The sequence below is a fragment of the Schistocerca serialis genome, chromosome 5 (assembly GCF_023864345.2).
Source record: "Schistocerca serialis cubense isolate TAMUIC-IGC-003099 chromosome 5, iqSchSeri2.2, whole genome shotgun sequence".
Lineage (NCBI taxonomy): Eukaryota > Metazoa > Arthropoda > Insecta > Orthoptera > Acrididae > Schistocerca > Schistocerca serialis.
The window spans coordinates 21,601,064-21,616,052 of record NC_064642.1 but is presented as its reverse complement, the minus strand read 5'-3'; the positions used below and the strand labels follow the sequence as shown (position 1 = coordinate 21,616,052).

Genomic DNA, 14,989 nt, shown 5'->3' with positions numbered 1-14,989 from the left:
CGCTGAAATAGTTTTCAGATAATTATATTATTTTTACTAATGATTATTTGTATTTTCGAGGATCATTAATTTGATTATAGTATTCAGCTCAAATGGGACATCCGGAGACTGGATCTAGTGCAGTCTGAAGAGCTAGAACCAGTTGCTTACTACAACACACAAATGTTTGAGACCGGCAAGTGCACTTCATTAATACTGTAGCTGTTATATGAAATGTAAATCTCCCTCACCAACTGGCATGGGGAGTCAGAAACTAATCCATCAGTGGGCTCAGAACAAGACTGGACATTTTAGTCGCAATACAATATGAGAAACACTTAGCTATATGCACATGAAAGTATAAACACTATTACTTCCAAATCTACACATAATCCATATGCTGGTCCTTGGAATCTATAAGCTAGTAATTATTATAAATCCTCACAGTTTTCATAGATAGCTGTAATAGTGAACTAAGATTGCAATACGAAGAATCTGTAAGCCGAATGCTTCAAATCTTCTCGTTGTAATTGTACTTTCCTGAAACTTTAACTATTCTTTTTTGAAAAATACGTGGAGTATTTCCAATATAAGGTCCACTGAATAATTATGAAATTCTCTACTCTACAAAAGTTATTACATTATGTGAAGGAAAGTAATTACTTTTCACTTCGATAAAGTAGGATACTTGGAAATATTACAACACACGGAATAGCAAGGTAAATGAGGAAGGATAAAATGTGGGAGCTCAGCAACAAGTTTAAACAATATTAACTTGTTATTGAGTAAGAAACCACGTAACTGGTCCCCGCCTTTACACCAGTACTCAAATGGTTCTGTGAGATGGAGCTGGTGGCAGTGTTGATCTGCTGTGGCTATTTAAAAAAAGGCGGCAAAAGTATCCAAGGTTCTTGGTGTGTAACAAGCTCTGAAAATTCTCTTCTTAGCGCTGGATTTTTCAAGTACAGTGCTAACAAATGTATGTCATGAATAATAAGGCAAATTACTAAAGTGTAGTACTGTTCCTATTGCCTTGTACAATTCACAAGGTGCGAACACGTTGCCATCTTGCCACACACTGACTCTCACTGTCTACCACTGCCTGACTGTTACCACAAGGGGAGTTTTGCAGTTCGACAGCCAAACCCACCCCTTCGATGCGGAGAGACTTCCCCTCCTTGTTTTACATGATTACAAACCCACTTGCCCTATGCATGAACAAGTATTACAAGCAAAGTTGGAACACTTCCATTCTTTTAGAGTTTATTTCTTTTGAAATTACGTCCATAGATTAGTTGCAATTGCATAAATGGTCATAAATAATGAATAAAACATTTACGTAGATGTAACGTCGAAGAGCATAGTTATACAGATGTCACATTAAGTAATGGAGACACAGAAGTTATGTGAGATAAGTATAGAGAATACCGATATTGGTGTTACAAGGAGACATCAGTTCTTGGCATCTAGTGATCCAGCGAGGTGCCATAATGTCGCGAAGGCGTGATAAAACTCCAGCAGGAAAATATCTGGGCCCGGAGACTTGTTTATTAGTCCCTTAGGGACACCGTCGTCAGAGTCAACAGTTGTAACCGCAGCCGTAGGAGGACTTCATCCATATCTGTAGCATCCTGGTCCACTTCCGTACAGAACTGTTGATAGTGGTACACACTGGCGCTCGTAGTGTCTTCCTGGGACTTCAGGCGGTCATCATCCGGCACCTCAGGCGCATGCACCAACCTCTCAGGCAGCGCTGCTTCTTTCTGACAATATCGTGCGTTGAAAGGGATTCCCCATGGACCTGTTTCTACATCTGGCATATATCTATGCGGCGACGCGCAAGCGAAATAATCTGCGCCTTTCAAGTGGTTCAAGTGGCTCTGATTACTATGGGACTTAACGTCGGAGGTCATCAGTCCCATAGAACTTAGAACTACTTAAACCTAACCAACCTAAGGACATCGCACACATTCATGCCCGAGGCAGGATTCGAACCTGCGACCGTAGCGGTCGCGCGGTTCCAGACTGAAGTGCCTAGAGCCGCTTGGCCACACTGGCCGGCTCTGCGCCTTTACCCTTTAAATTTCACCCTGTCTGAAAGTGACGGTATTTAGCCAGAGAGGTTCCAGAGCAGCATGAAGTAAAATTCCGACGTATTTAGATGCCAATACATCTTGTTTCAACCATATTGTATCACTGTGCAATGAAAAGCAGGCTTAGCACATTCGAGCCACCGCCGAAGTGTTGAAGGGCATATCGGAAGGAGTCTTTCATATGTGGTCTATGCCTTCACCATTAACTAGAGATCTGCGACGTTCCACTTCCACATACCTCGACCGAGCCACGCGCTCTCCCGTTGGACAGAGAAAGTTTATACGTACGTCACATGGTCAGAGAAGGCCGTGGTCGCACCCGGGAGCCCGTGGGAAACACACACGTCCAAGGCTACTCGCCGAGTGGCTTGCAACATTCGTACATCCACTTCGATCATCATGCGCACGTTTGCATGTGTGAGCAAGATTCAAATGCTGCACCAGCGTTATAGTTCCGGGCATGGGGTATATCGGGAAACTGATCCATCTGGGATGTCATAAGATTGTACATCAAGAATAAAGTGGTCGGAGCGGCCCGCAAACAAAGGCACGTCGTTTTTCCGCGCCAGAGGGAGCATAAAATTTGATGGTGCGGACACCATAGAAGGTCTCCGCGAGACGCCTGGATGATGGCGGATAAAACACGATCCCCTCCCGTAGGCGTATCGCCGTCCCACTACCGCCGTCAGGGTACAGCGAAACACAGACATAGTATCTACAAAAAGCCGGAAACTCTCCGGTGTGAACTTGTACGAGGGCAGTATGAATAACCGACGCCCGTAACATTTCGCCATGCAAGCGAATTTCGACCTGCGTCCTAATCGTTTTGACATTTATAGAGTCAGTTATATATGCTTGTCATGGTATCGTGTAAACAGAAACCCAAGAAGACCAGCGGTACCCACTGAGCCGTGGTAAAAACTGTTGTTTTGAAGAGCGCGCCGCAGCGCGTAGTGTGAAGCAGTCGCCCTCCGTTTCTGGCGGTGGCGCCGCTGTGGCAGTCGCAGCTTTGGTGTCTCCCTCTGGTGCGAAAGGGAAAAGGTTGCCTGCTCACGTGCATTTAAGGGGCGCTATGAGCTCGCTAGGCGGCGAGTCTAGTCAGTTGGTCAGCCGGGTCAGTGTGGGGCAGTCAGTGTCTGTTCGTCGTTCGGAGTGCTAGTATGTCTGTCGTTTGGGTCAAACTTTAAGTCCGGCAAAATGAGAGTCTTGGCACTCCGCCAGTAACAGAACTCAGCTAGTGGTCGCCCGGTCGGGACTTAGTTCCTGCATCTGAGTCTGCGCGTTAGGCCGCCAGTCTGCTCGAGTTGCTCGGGCAACGGTTAATGGCGATTGGATCGATCGGTTGGTCGGTCGCGCACTGAGACACAAGATTAGTTGTCCGTCTTGAGCGTCGGCACATGTGAGATCGCCACGTGAGTCCAGTGGGCCGCGCCGTGTAGCGAGGGGTAGTGGCTTCGCGGCCGACACGAGAGCAACAGGAGTCAACCCACGACATCGGTCTGGCCGGCGCGAGCTGCGACGCCGTGAGACGGGAGATCGGCGCGCCTTCGCGCCTTCCTGCGTCCGTTGAAGCGGCTGGCAGCGGACGGTTCGGGAGAGCGTTTTCGGGGTGCTGCACCAGGTCTTCGCCAGACATCGCAGTTTATTTGAAGTTAAGTGATTCGTGATGTGTTGTTTCATTCACTTGTTAAATTCTACGTGTTTTCTTGGTAAGTCTCTCGTCCGCAGCTTGCTCATCTGTCTCCCGTCCGCATTTGTTAGGCAGTTAGTGTTTGTCTGTCGGTCTGCCATACATTAATAGCTGCTTTGTCGGATTCGGTGTTAACGAATTTATTGCTTGAAGTGTAACGGCTGAATTCCTGGAATATGTTTTTATCTTGCCTATCATCTTGAGAGGCGGTATATGTGTAATCCAGAGCATTTTTGGCGAACCTTGTATATTTTATGTAAGTTTGCATTTCGTGGGTTTTTATTTAAATGGTTATTTTAGTACATAAAGTTGCCACCCTTCCACCCTAAGAGATTGTTTTTTTTTTTTTTTTTTTTTAAATCAAGTTGCACCTTCGGTAGCAAGTTAATCTCTTAATGTTAGTGTTTTGTACCATTTCCATCCTTCCTACGGGGTGCATAGTTTATCTGCTTGTGTGAGTTGTTAAAATGTTTAGTTTAAAAGAATCTGGTATGTTGCAGATTTGCACCAGTGTAGTCTTTCAGAGGTTGTTGTGAGCGGTCGTGACTACGACCGTGTCAAAAGGGAGTGGCAATATTCTCAACCCGAAAGCTCAGACTGTCAAAAATTTGTTCTTTCTGCCTCTGAATAAATTGTAACTTGTTATTTAGAGAGTGCTTTCTGATTATAATTTTAAATCTGTTTCTTAAAAAAAAAGAATTTTTAGGAATAAAATTTCCATTTGTTGAAAGAAATTTGATTTGTTTTCATCAGTTACCCACTGGAAACTACTTCCATTCTCACATAGTGTGATTAAATGTGTTAATGTTCTTGGTGAATCGGTAGTAAATAAATTCTTAAGAAAAGTTTTGAAAGTAAATTCACGGTTCACCCATAAACGTCTCTCCAATATATAGCGCAACTCCATCCAAATCCCCAGTCGATTAACAGTCATTCGTTACTGCTGCAGCAACCAAAACTATTTCAGCGGTCACCCATGGCGGTTGATTGGCCGCGAGATTTTTCACCGGGAGAATGCCTTGGCAGAGAGGGTCAGTACCTTCCACAGATAGCAGCAGGCAGTCATCTGACGGACTAAAACGATGTTTCTTATGTTTCTTCGTCGACTGTTGTTTACGTATGTTTACTTCAATGTCCAAGGACGCCAGGGTCTACTGACGGGCAGATACGAAGGGGGTAGTAGGCACGTGGAGGAGACGACGCTCGCATAGTTCGTGACTACCTCACAGGTAGACGAATATTACATTCTCGTTTAGCACGGGAGGAGTGGATACATAACTGATGGTTGCAATATCTTGTGTTTCTACAGCATCTGTATCTTCACTATACAATGTCATTCAGACATGCAAGCATGTTAGAAGGAACACGTACTGATACTGACGATTGCAACTGTGGTAAACGTTACGAAACAGATTCGCATTCTGCGACCATGCATTCACATCACCTGTTTGCGACAAATGAAAATTTGTGGCGGACCACGAAACGAACCTGGTATCTTTATTTCTTCCATAATTTCAGGAAGTCTCTGCCCGCTCATCCTCTTAACATGCCCATATCATCTGAATCTCTTTTTTTCGATTTCTTCTCTCATAATTTCTTGTTTAAGGTCATTTCTAATATCTACATTCCTTACTCTGTCCATTCTCGTTTTTCCCTTAACTGCTCTGAAAAATTTCATTTTCCCCGCTTGGAGTATGCTCCAGTCCTTTACTGTCATTGTCCATGTTTCTCCTTCATAGGTGATAATAGGGAAGTAATAACTCTTATACATAAGGAATTTTGCTTTTATGAAACTTCCTTATTCCAAATCAGGTGTTTTATTGTTTGGTAGAAATAGCCTCCCTTCTGTAACTTCCCATTGATTTCGTTGGCTATTCCTCTATTACTAGATACTTCACTCCCTGAATAAGTGAAACTGTATACCACTTTGAGGGGTTCTCCATTCGAAGTAATATTCCCGTTTATCCCTTTGTCTCTTCCAGATATCATTACTTCACTCTTATCTTTATTTATTTTCAGTCCATACTATTTCATTATTTCCTTCCACGCATCAAGTTGTAACTGTATATCTGTCTACCTCTTTAACACAGACGAGCCTCGGAACGAACCACTCAGGATCCTGACAGTAACAACTTGAATTTTGCGCTACCGTTACATCATCTTCCCTCAAAAAATATGTATCCCGAAACGCCAAATTCTATTACGGTGCTCCAAACTGTCACAAGATGGCTTGGTGAAGTTTCTGAGGGTTTTCTCCTGACCAGTAAAGGTTTTTTTTTTTTTTGTTTTTTGTTTTTTTTTTTTTTTTTTTTAATTCTTGGGTAACCATAATTTTCTGTGCATGCATGTGAAGGTTTGTGTGCAGCTGATCCTATCGGACAGTCCCAGAGGAGCTGCATGTTCACGTGCTGATCGCTTTTGTGATTCTGGACGGACGCTCCCACACGCGCCACGTTTTCAGTCGTTGTTACAGTCACAGGTCGGCCATTAGATTTTCTTTTCATTGCGTGCTATGAAGTTGGGTACCCAAACTCGAATAATTCTTCTGTCAGGAACAAAATCATTTCGGCGAAGTTCGAATAGAATGTGGAATGCCCGCTGAGTGGTAACCACAGAACCACCATTACGAGTATGCTCCTCTGCAAGAAACACACGACGCCCACCTAGCCAAGTCACTGCGCCTGATGAAAATGGCACGTACACTGCTGTCGACGGATACCGCCTCCACACCGCAACCCCACCACAACTGAAACAATGACCTCTCCAACTCTGTTTCCTTTTTTTTTTGTCTTCTGATGCGTTTGATGCGGCCCGCCACAAATTCCTCTCCTGTGCCAACCTCTTCATCTCAGAGTAGCACTTGTAACCTACACCATGTGATCAATAGTATCCGGACATCTGGCTGGAGATAACTTACAATTTCGTGGCGCCCTCCATCAGTAATGCTGGAATTCAATGTGGTGTTGGCCCACCTTAGCCCTGATGACAGCTTCCACTCTCGCAGGCATACGTTCAATCAGGTGCTGGAAGGTTTCTTCCGGAATGCACCCCATTCTTCACGGAATCCTGCACTGAGGAGAGGTATCAATGTCGGTCGCTGAGGTCTGGCACGAAGTCGTCGTTCCAAAACATCCCAAAGGTGTTCTATAGGATTTAGGTCAGGACTCTGTGCAGGCCAGCCCATTACAGGGCTGTTACAGTCGTGTAAGCACTGCGCCAGAGTCCGTGCATCATCGTTCTTGATCGTGTTGAAAAAAAAATGTCTCTGAGCACTATGGGACTTAACTTCTGAGGCCATCAGTCCCCTAGAACTTAGACCTACTTAAACCTAACTAAGGACATCACACACATCCATGCTCAAGGCAGGATTCGAACCTGCGACCGTAGCGGCCGCGCGGTTCCAGACTGTAGCGCCTAGAACCGCTCGGCCACCCCGGCCGGCTATCATGTTGAAAGATGCAATCACCATCACCGAATTGCTCTTCATCGATGGGGAGGAAAAAGGTTCAAAAATGGTTCAAATGGCTCTGAGCACTATAGGACTTAACATCTGTGGTCATCAGTCCCCTAGAACTTAGAACTACTTACACCTAACTAACCTAAGGACATCACATACATCCATGCCCGAGGCAGGATTCGAACCTGCGACCGTAGCAGTCGCGCGGTTCCGGACTGAGCGCCTGAACCGCTAGACCACCGCGGCCGGCTGAGGAAAAAGGTGCTTAAAACATCTATGTAGGCCTGTGCTGTGATAGTGCCACGCAAAACAACAAGGGGCGCAACCCCATTCCTTTAAAAACACGACCACACCATAACCCCACCGCCTACGAATTTTACTGTTGGGACTACACACACTGACAGATGACGTTCACCGAGAATTCGCCAATCCCACACAATGGCATCGGAACGCCACTTTGTGTACCGTGATTCGTCACTCCACACAACGTTTCTCCACTGTTCACTCGTTCAATGTTCAGGCTCCTTACCCCAAGCGAGGCATCGTTTGGCATTTATTGGCGTGTTGTGTGGCTTATTAGCAGCCGCTCGATCATGACCCGCGTAACTGTCATAGTAGTTGCAGTGGATACTGTCTGGAATTCCTGTGTGATGGTGTGAGTAGATGTCTGCCTATTACACATTACGACCCTCTTCAACTGTCAGTCAACAGACGAGGTCGGCCTGTGCGCATTTGTGCTGTACGTGTCCCTTCACGTTTCCACTTCACTATCGCATCGGAAATAGTGGACCTAGCGATGTTTAGGAGTGTGTAAATCTCGCGTACAGACGTATGACACAAGTGACATTGAATCACCTGACCACATTCGAAGTCCGTGAGTTCCGCGGAGCGCCCCATTCTGCTTTCTCACGATGTCTAACGACTATTGAGTTCGCTGATATGGAGTACCTGCAGTAGGTGGCAGCACAATTTGCCTAATATGAAAAACGTATGTTTTTGGAGGTGTCCGAATACTTTTGATCACGCAGTGTTCGTCCTCAATTATTTGCTGGATGTATTCCAACCTCTGTCTTCTTCTACTGTTTTAGCCCTCTACAGCTCCCTCTAGTACCGTGGAAGTCATTCCCTGATCTCTTAACGAATGTCCTATCATCCTGTCCTTTCTTGTTGTCAGTGTTTTCCACATATTCTTTTCCTTATAGATTCTGCGCAGAAGCTCCTCACTCCTTACCTTGTCAGTCCATTTAATTTTCAGCATACGTCTATAGCACCACTTCTCAAATGCTTCGGTGCTCTTCTGTTACGGTTTTCCCACAGTCCATGTTTCACTGTCTTACAATTCTGTGCTCCAAACGTACATTCTCAAAAAATTTCTTTCCCAAATTAAGGCCTATGTTTGATACTAGAAGACTTCTTTTGGCCAGGAACGCCCTTTTTCCCAGTGCTTTTCATGTCCTCCTTGCTCCGTCCGTCATTGGTTATCTTGCTACCCAGGCAGTAGAATCGCTTAACTTCTTCTTCTACTTCGTGACCATCTATCCTGATGTTACGTTTCTCTCTGTTCTCATTTCGCTACATCTCATTATTTTCGTCTTTCTTCGAATTACTCTCAATCCATATTCTGTACTCATTGCACTGTTCATTCCATTCAGCAGAGCATGTAGTTCTTCATTTTCACTGACGGTAGTAATGTCTTCACGCAATTGTATCATCGATATCTTTTGACCTTTAATTTTAATTCCGCTCCTGAGTCTTACATTTATTTCTATTATTATTACTTTGATGTACAGATTGAACAGTACATGTTGTATATTAACCGTCTCTCGCTATAGCGTTCCCCTATTTTTCTCAGAATTTCGAAAATCTTGCACCATTTTACACTGTCGAACGCCTTTCCAAGTCGACAAATTCTGTGAAAGTCTCCTGATGTTTCTTTAATCTTGCTTCCATTATCAACTGCAACGTCAGAATTGCCTCTCTCGTGCCTTTACCTTTCCTAAAGCCAAACTGATCGTCATCTAACACGTCCTCAATTTTATTTTCCATTCTTCTTTGTATTATTCTTGTCAGAAACTTGGAAGACGAGCTGTTAAGCTGATTGTGGGCTAATTCTCGTACTTGTCAGCTCTTGCAGTCTTCGGAATTATGTAGATGATATTTTTTCTAAAGTCAGATTTTATGTCGCCGGACTCATACAGTCTACATACCATCTTGAATAGTCGATCTGTTGCCACTGTCCCCAATGATGTCAGAAATTCTCCAAGTACCGGACGTCCCTACCACGGACTTTACGTTGAAAGGAAGGGGTAAGAGAATTTGTGTACCTGTTTAATCATGTAGGTCAGCAAGAAGAAGCAAATCGTACAGAATAATCCCCAACATTATTATGTACGCGGCCCTGAGGTCTCACTCTTTTATCAATTAAGAGGAATTTGTATTCTTTTTAAGGCATCATGTACTAAATGAACACCTTATATTTTACTTTATGGAGCAACTGGGATAACTGACATGATAGTACATAGAAAACTATTAAACTGTTTCTTTTATACAAGAATATATTTCCAGTTGTCGTGAAAAATACAGAAAAATTCAAACAAATGGGGATCAGTTTTACCTTTTTCTCAGAAGAATAAAAACTGCTTCTCATGCAGCCGAAAAGTAAATCACCATTGTTCACTCACCCGTTCAGAACTCATTTATGCATCTCAAACTGGAAGTAAATAAGAGAAACATACTGAGGGTGGTTTGGAGGGTCTCAGTACTGAAAGAGATGAACAGCAGGCAACACAATCAGGTGCTGTACACAGACAAGGGAAAAAGTTACAGTTTTCCTAAGGGAGCAATTGATCTCCATTCATGGGAATTTGTTTAGAATTAATCCTACAGTGCTTACCGAAAGTCCGCAGCTCGTGGTCGTGCGGTAGCGTTCTCGCTTCCCGCGCCCGGGTTCCCGGGTTCGTTTGCCGGCGGGGTCAGCGATTTTCTCTGCCTCGTGATGATTGGGTGTTGTGTGCTGTCCTTAGGTTACTTAGGTTTAAGTAGTTCTAAGGTCCAGGGGACTGATGACCATAGCTGTTAAGTCCCATAGTGCTCAGAGCCATTTGAACCACTTTTTTGAACGAAAAACTTGTCATCCATCAGTGGGTAGATTACCGTTCAAACGGGAATTACGAAGTATTTACAAGGATTAAAAAAAACGGGGATGCTTATTTTTCAGAAGGATCCTGTGGGTACAGACAGAATTGCAGGGGAAACAGGTCTGTGTAACAGGAGGAACAACCTCTCCGAAAGAAAGGAAACACCAGCGTTGATAATTAAATGTCGAATATGAAATTCCACTCTAAGTAAACAGCATCTTCATTGCCATGGTCCTTAAATAGCGTAGTCGAAACAGAACTATAGGTACAACACTTGATTACGTCGACAAGACCATGGATTCTTTGAACATTATTGCTCCGTATGGACTGTACTGTTAAAATTGCTTCGTTTGCAGCTAAATTCATGTGTGCCCGGGTCTTCGATAAGATAATATGTATGTCATTCCTTTGCGGTCGCGAACCTACTGTTACGACGTCATGCCCATATTGTACACAGACACTCGCAGCTGTGAACAGTTCAGGAACTGAAGAATATGAAACAGTTGACAGCGGAGCATGATAAACGTTTGTACCTGATTCTTTCTGACTCGTCAGACGTATGCAACAGCTTTTCCGCACTGGGACTTACGGCGTGCAGCGCGACAGAGGAGAGGTAGGGCGGGGGGGGGGGGGGGGGGCACCTGGTTGCAGCAGCGGCCGTAACGGCTGTGAAGAAGAAATCTGGGAAACCGGCGAGCGGGCCGCGGCTTTCCCCGGCCAGCGTCGCGGGGCGTCGAACGCGCGCTACCCGCCGACAAGCAAGAGCCGCAGCGATGCGCTGTACTTGTAGCTCTGGCGTATCTCAACTGAAGCGTACCTCGCACAGTAGCTACCAACAAGCGCGCGTATTATCCACACGTTCGGCCCTCGTAGAATACACTGACTTCCGGATGAAGTATCACTGACAAGTAACATAGATCGAAGAAACTTGCGCCGTGCATAGAAAGAACTTGTACAGTATAGAACCGAAGAGAACTGAAAAACATATCCATTGAGTCAAACAGACCTACCTTTATTCGAAGACAATAATTACTCCGAAGTCACAGCGGCGATTTACGATGGTTCTCTAGAAATAACGAAAGAGATCCATGGTTGTTAATAAGGCACTGACGGCACAGACAGCAATATCCGCCCATGACGGCCACGAGGTCTGTAAGTAGTTCCTGTAGTAGAGCGTTCAGTTACTGCGCCAGAGCGGTTGACAACTCCTGGACGTTTGGTCTACTGTACGTCTCCTCGACGCATCACATACGCGCTCGAAGGAATTTAGGTTGGAGAGAGGGAAAAGGGGAAACGGACAGGCAAGTTCGTTCATTGAATTTCCTCTCGTTCCTAGAGGTTTTCCACCTGTGTAATTCGATGTGCATAAATATCAAGCCAGGGCCGAATGCACCTCTGAAAAGACGCATGTGAGGAAGCAATACAGTGTCCCAACAACGCTGACCGTGTTCAAAGATGTGGAGTGTTGTGGCGTAGCAAGACAGCCACGCCACGGAAGTAGCCGGAAGGCACGCGCTAAGCTCACGCAGGATGGCGTGAGGTATGAAACAGGATACGTAATGAATGCTATAAAGAAAAGTACGTAGCTTCTGGAATACTTAACTTTAATCCATCCTTGTGGTACATCGTTCTTGATGATACAAGAGAGACTCTGTAGTTACAAGCAATGTTACTAATGGCGCCTTGCTAGGTCGTAGCCATTGACTTAGCTGAAGGCTATTCTATCTGCTCTGCAAATGAGCGAGGCTTCGTCAGTGTGCATCGCTAGCTACGTCGTCCGTACAACTGGGGCGAGTGCTAGTACGTCTCTCAAGACCTGCCGTGTGGTGGCGCTCGGTCTGCTATCACTGAAAGTGGCGACAAGCGGGTCCGACATGTACTAATGGACGGCGACCGATTTAAAGCTACCATCTAGCATGTGTGGTGTCTGGCGGTGACACCACATGGAGGTCAGTACGTCCAAGTAACGTTATGCCTCATCATACCACGTAAACGATCATGTTCGACCATGTTTCTGGATGCATTATTTGTTCCCACATCTCGCCATTTGAGGGTACGTCCCGTATTGACGAACATGATCCTTTTGGTGGACCAGGTGTTAAGGGTGTGGTGTGGCATATCGCTGCATGGCCGGACGGATCACCAAAACTCTGAACACGGTGCAGTCACCAGTAAGCGTTATTGTAACACTGTACTGCTTCCCCACATGCGTCTTTTCCTGGGTCTATTTGGCTCTGACTTCACTTTTGTGGATGACAATCTGCGACCGCACCGAACGGCCTCTTGTCACGAGAGGAAATTCGTCGAATGGACTTAGTCCTATCGAGGACACGTGGGGTGCGTCGTCGAGAGGTATCACAGCACGTCCTGATGGACCAACAATCGTTCAGCATTGGAGGAATGGAACTTAGCTCTGTAAGAACTCCTCACCAGCTTTGAGCATGACAGCACACTGTATTGCCGTCCGTGGTGATCTGAAATCCTGTCAAGGCGCAGGTCCCGATTTCCGTGTAATGTCCAGCGCACCATCGTAAATCGCGGTGACTTTAGTATATTTTTGTCTTTGAATAAACGTGTCACTTCTGTTCGTGTCAGCCGCGCCAGATTAACCGAGCGGTCTTAGGCGCTGCAGTCATGGACTGTGCGGCTAGTCCCAGCGGAGGTTCGAGACCTCCCTCGGGCGTAGGTGTGTGTGTTTGTCCTTAGAATAGTTTAGGTTAAGTAGTGTGTAAGCTTAGGGACTGATGACCTTAGCAGTTAAGTCCCATGAGATTCCACACACATTTGAATATTGTTTGTTCATGTCATTGCGTATTTCTTTCAGTTACCTTCTGTAATATACCGCAGCAGATCCATCTATATATGGTTCCATCGACATATGTTACTTCATAGTGACACATCAAGCGAAAGTTACTTTCATCCTCAAGTTCTGCACACAAGTGCATATTGGGTAATAATTCTATAAAGTTCAGCGTAATTAATTTCTGTGACGCTGCAGGAAATGTATTAAGTGGAGCAGAGTCGAGTGGTGAGTCGTTCTAGTGACGATACGGGTTGCAAATGGTCATGCAGTCATTGAAATTGATTTGCAACAGAAATAAAAATTTCTGATTCCACGACCAATGCTGAACCTTTTATAGAAAGTATGTATCGTCAGCAAAAATTCTGACTTGTCTGCAAAACACACACAAGAAAAACAGGCACGCACAAAATCACACATTTAGTTCTCGCAATGATAGCCTGTTATTTCACCAGTCATTAAAATGAAACAAACATAAAATGTGTATCATTTAATAATCGATGTAAGCTCACATACAAACACACAGTGGTTACATCAACGTTATTTCCACCTCAAAATATATAAATGGGTAACTTTACGGCATCTACATGTCAAAATGTAAGTCATAAAAAGCATCAGCAAAAAAAAGCTTTATTTTGAGTATCACAATATTATTTTCACGTCTAGAAAGTGTCAAGGCTGTAACTTGCAAGGTTTGCACTTCTTGTTCTATAACTGTACAACATACACGAGGTCTTCTAAAATGAGGTACTAAGCAGGCACGGCACCATTCTAAGCCTAAACGAAACAAACCTGAACGAGCATCATTTTAGCACAGAAGAGTTGCTTACAATATTTTAGTCTAAAATATTTAAAAGCTGTAGCTTACAGTAACTCCGCATCTAACATGTATGACAAAAATGTGTAAGATTCTTCAGTAAAATAATGTTTATATCAACTGTCACAATGTAGTTTGCAAGTCTAAAACGTCTGTAAGATTACACGAAGGGTTCAACTTACGTGTGTGTGTGTGTGTGTGTGTGAGTGTGTATGTGTGTGTGTGTGTGTGTGTGTGTATTGGACTAGAAATTATTAGATATTTTGATAAATTATTTCATATAGGTGCAGAAATGCAAGTTTCTTCGACTACTGGAGATCTCCCTGTGTTTATCAAATAATTTTATTTTGGTGCAAAGATCGTATTTTCGAACTTCCCTTTATGTGCCGAAGTTTTCTATGCATATATACTACTTCAGAAGACTAACAATGTTTATGTAAAACGTGAAAATGTTATTACTTTATCACACCTGACTCTTAAACCACTACTGTGAACTCTAAAATGAGGCCCCACTACGTTGTCTGTATTTTGGCAAATACGCAAAAAAAAATTGACTACTTGAGGCTACCTTCATAATAGTATATAAAATGAACTATCATCATCTAAAATTTTTAGAGGTTTTTTTCAGTAATGTTTCAATTTTCAAAGCGCCATTTTAGAGGGGAATAGTGTATGCATCATGCTGTAAACTAAAAAATATAATCACTGTGACTGACTAGCTAATATGGGTTTTAATTACGTTTTCATACCTGCAGTGATGTTCCACTGGTGTATACAGCACCGAAGTAACTCTTTCTGTCACTATACCACAGCGAAAAATACTAAAAAGGATGCGTTCTGACTAGATCTTTAACTCGTTTATCGCTGAAACTGCATAATCTTAACGTGCAAACATAACTCCGTAATGCGTAAAAAACAAAATTGTACATATAACATGGTTAAAGAAAATGAAGGAGAAAATTTCGGGACATAGAGCAAAGTTTGAAAACACGGTCTTTGCACCAAAATAAAATTAT

At 44.0% G+C, this 14,989-nt stretch overlaps 1 protein-coding gene across 1 annotated transcript in view; it reads left to right on the top strand.

The window, feature by feature from the left end:
- LOC126481715 (uncharacterized) overlaps positions 1 to 14,989 on the top strand; it is a 175,974-nt gene that overhangs the window by 59,291 nt on the left and 101,694 nt on the right. The window lies entirely within an intron of this gene.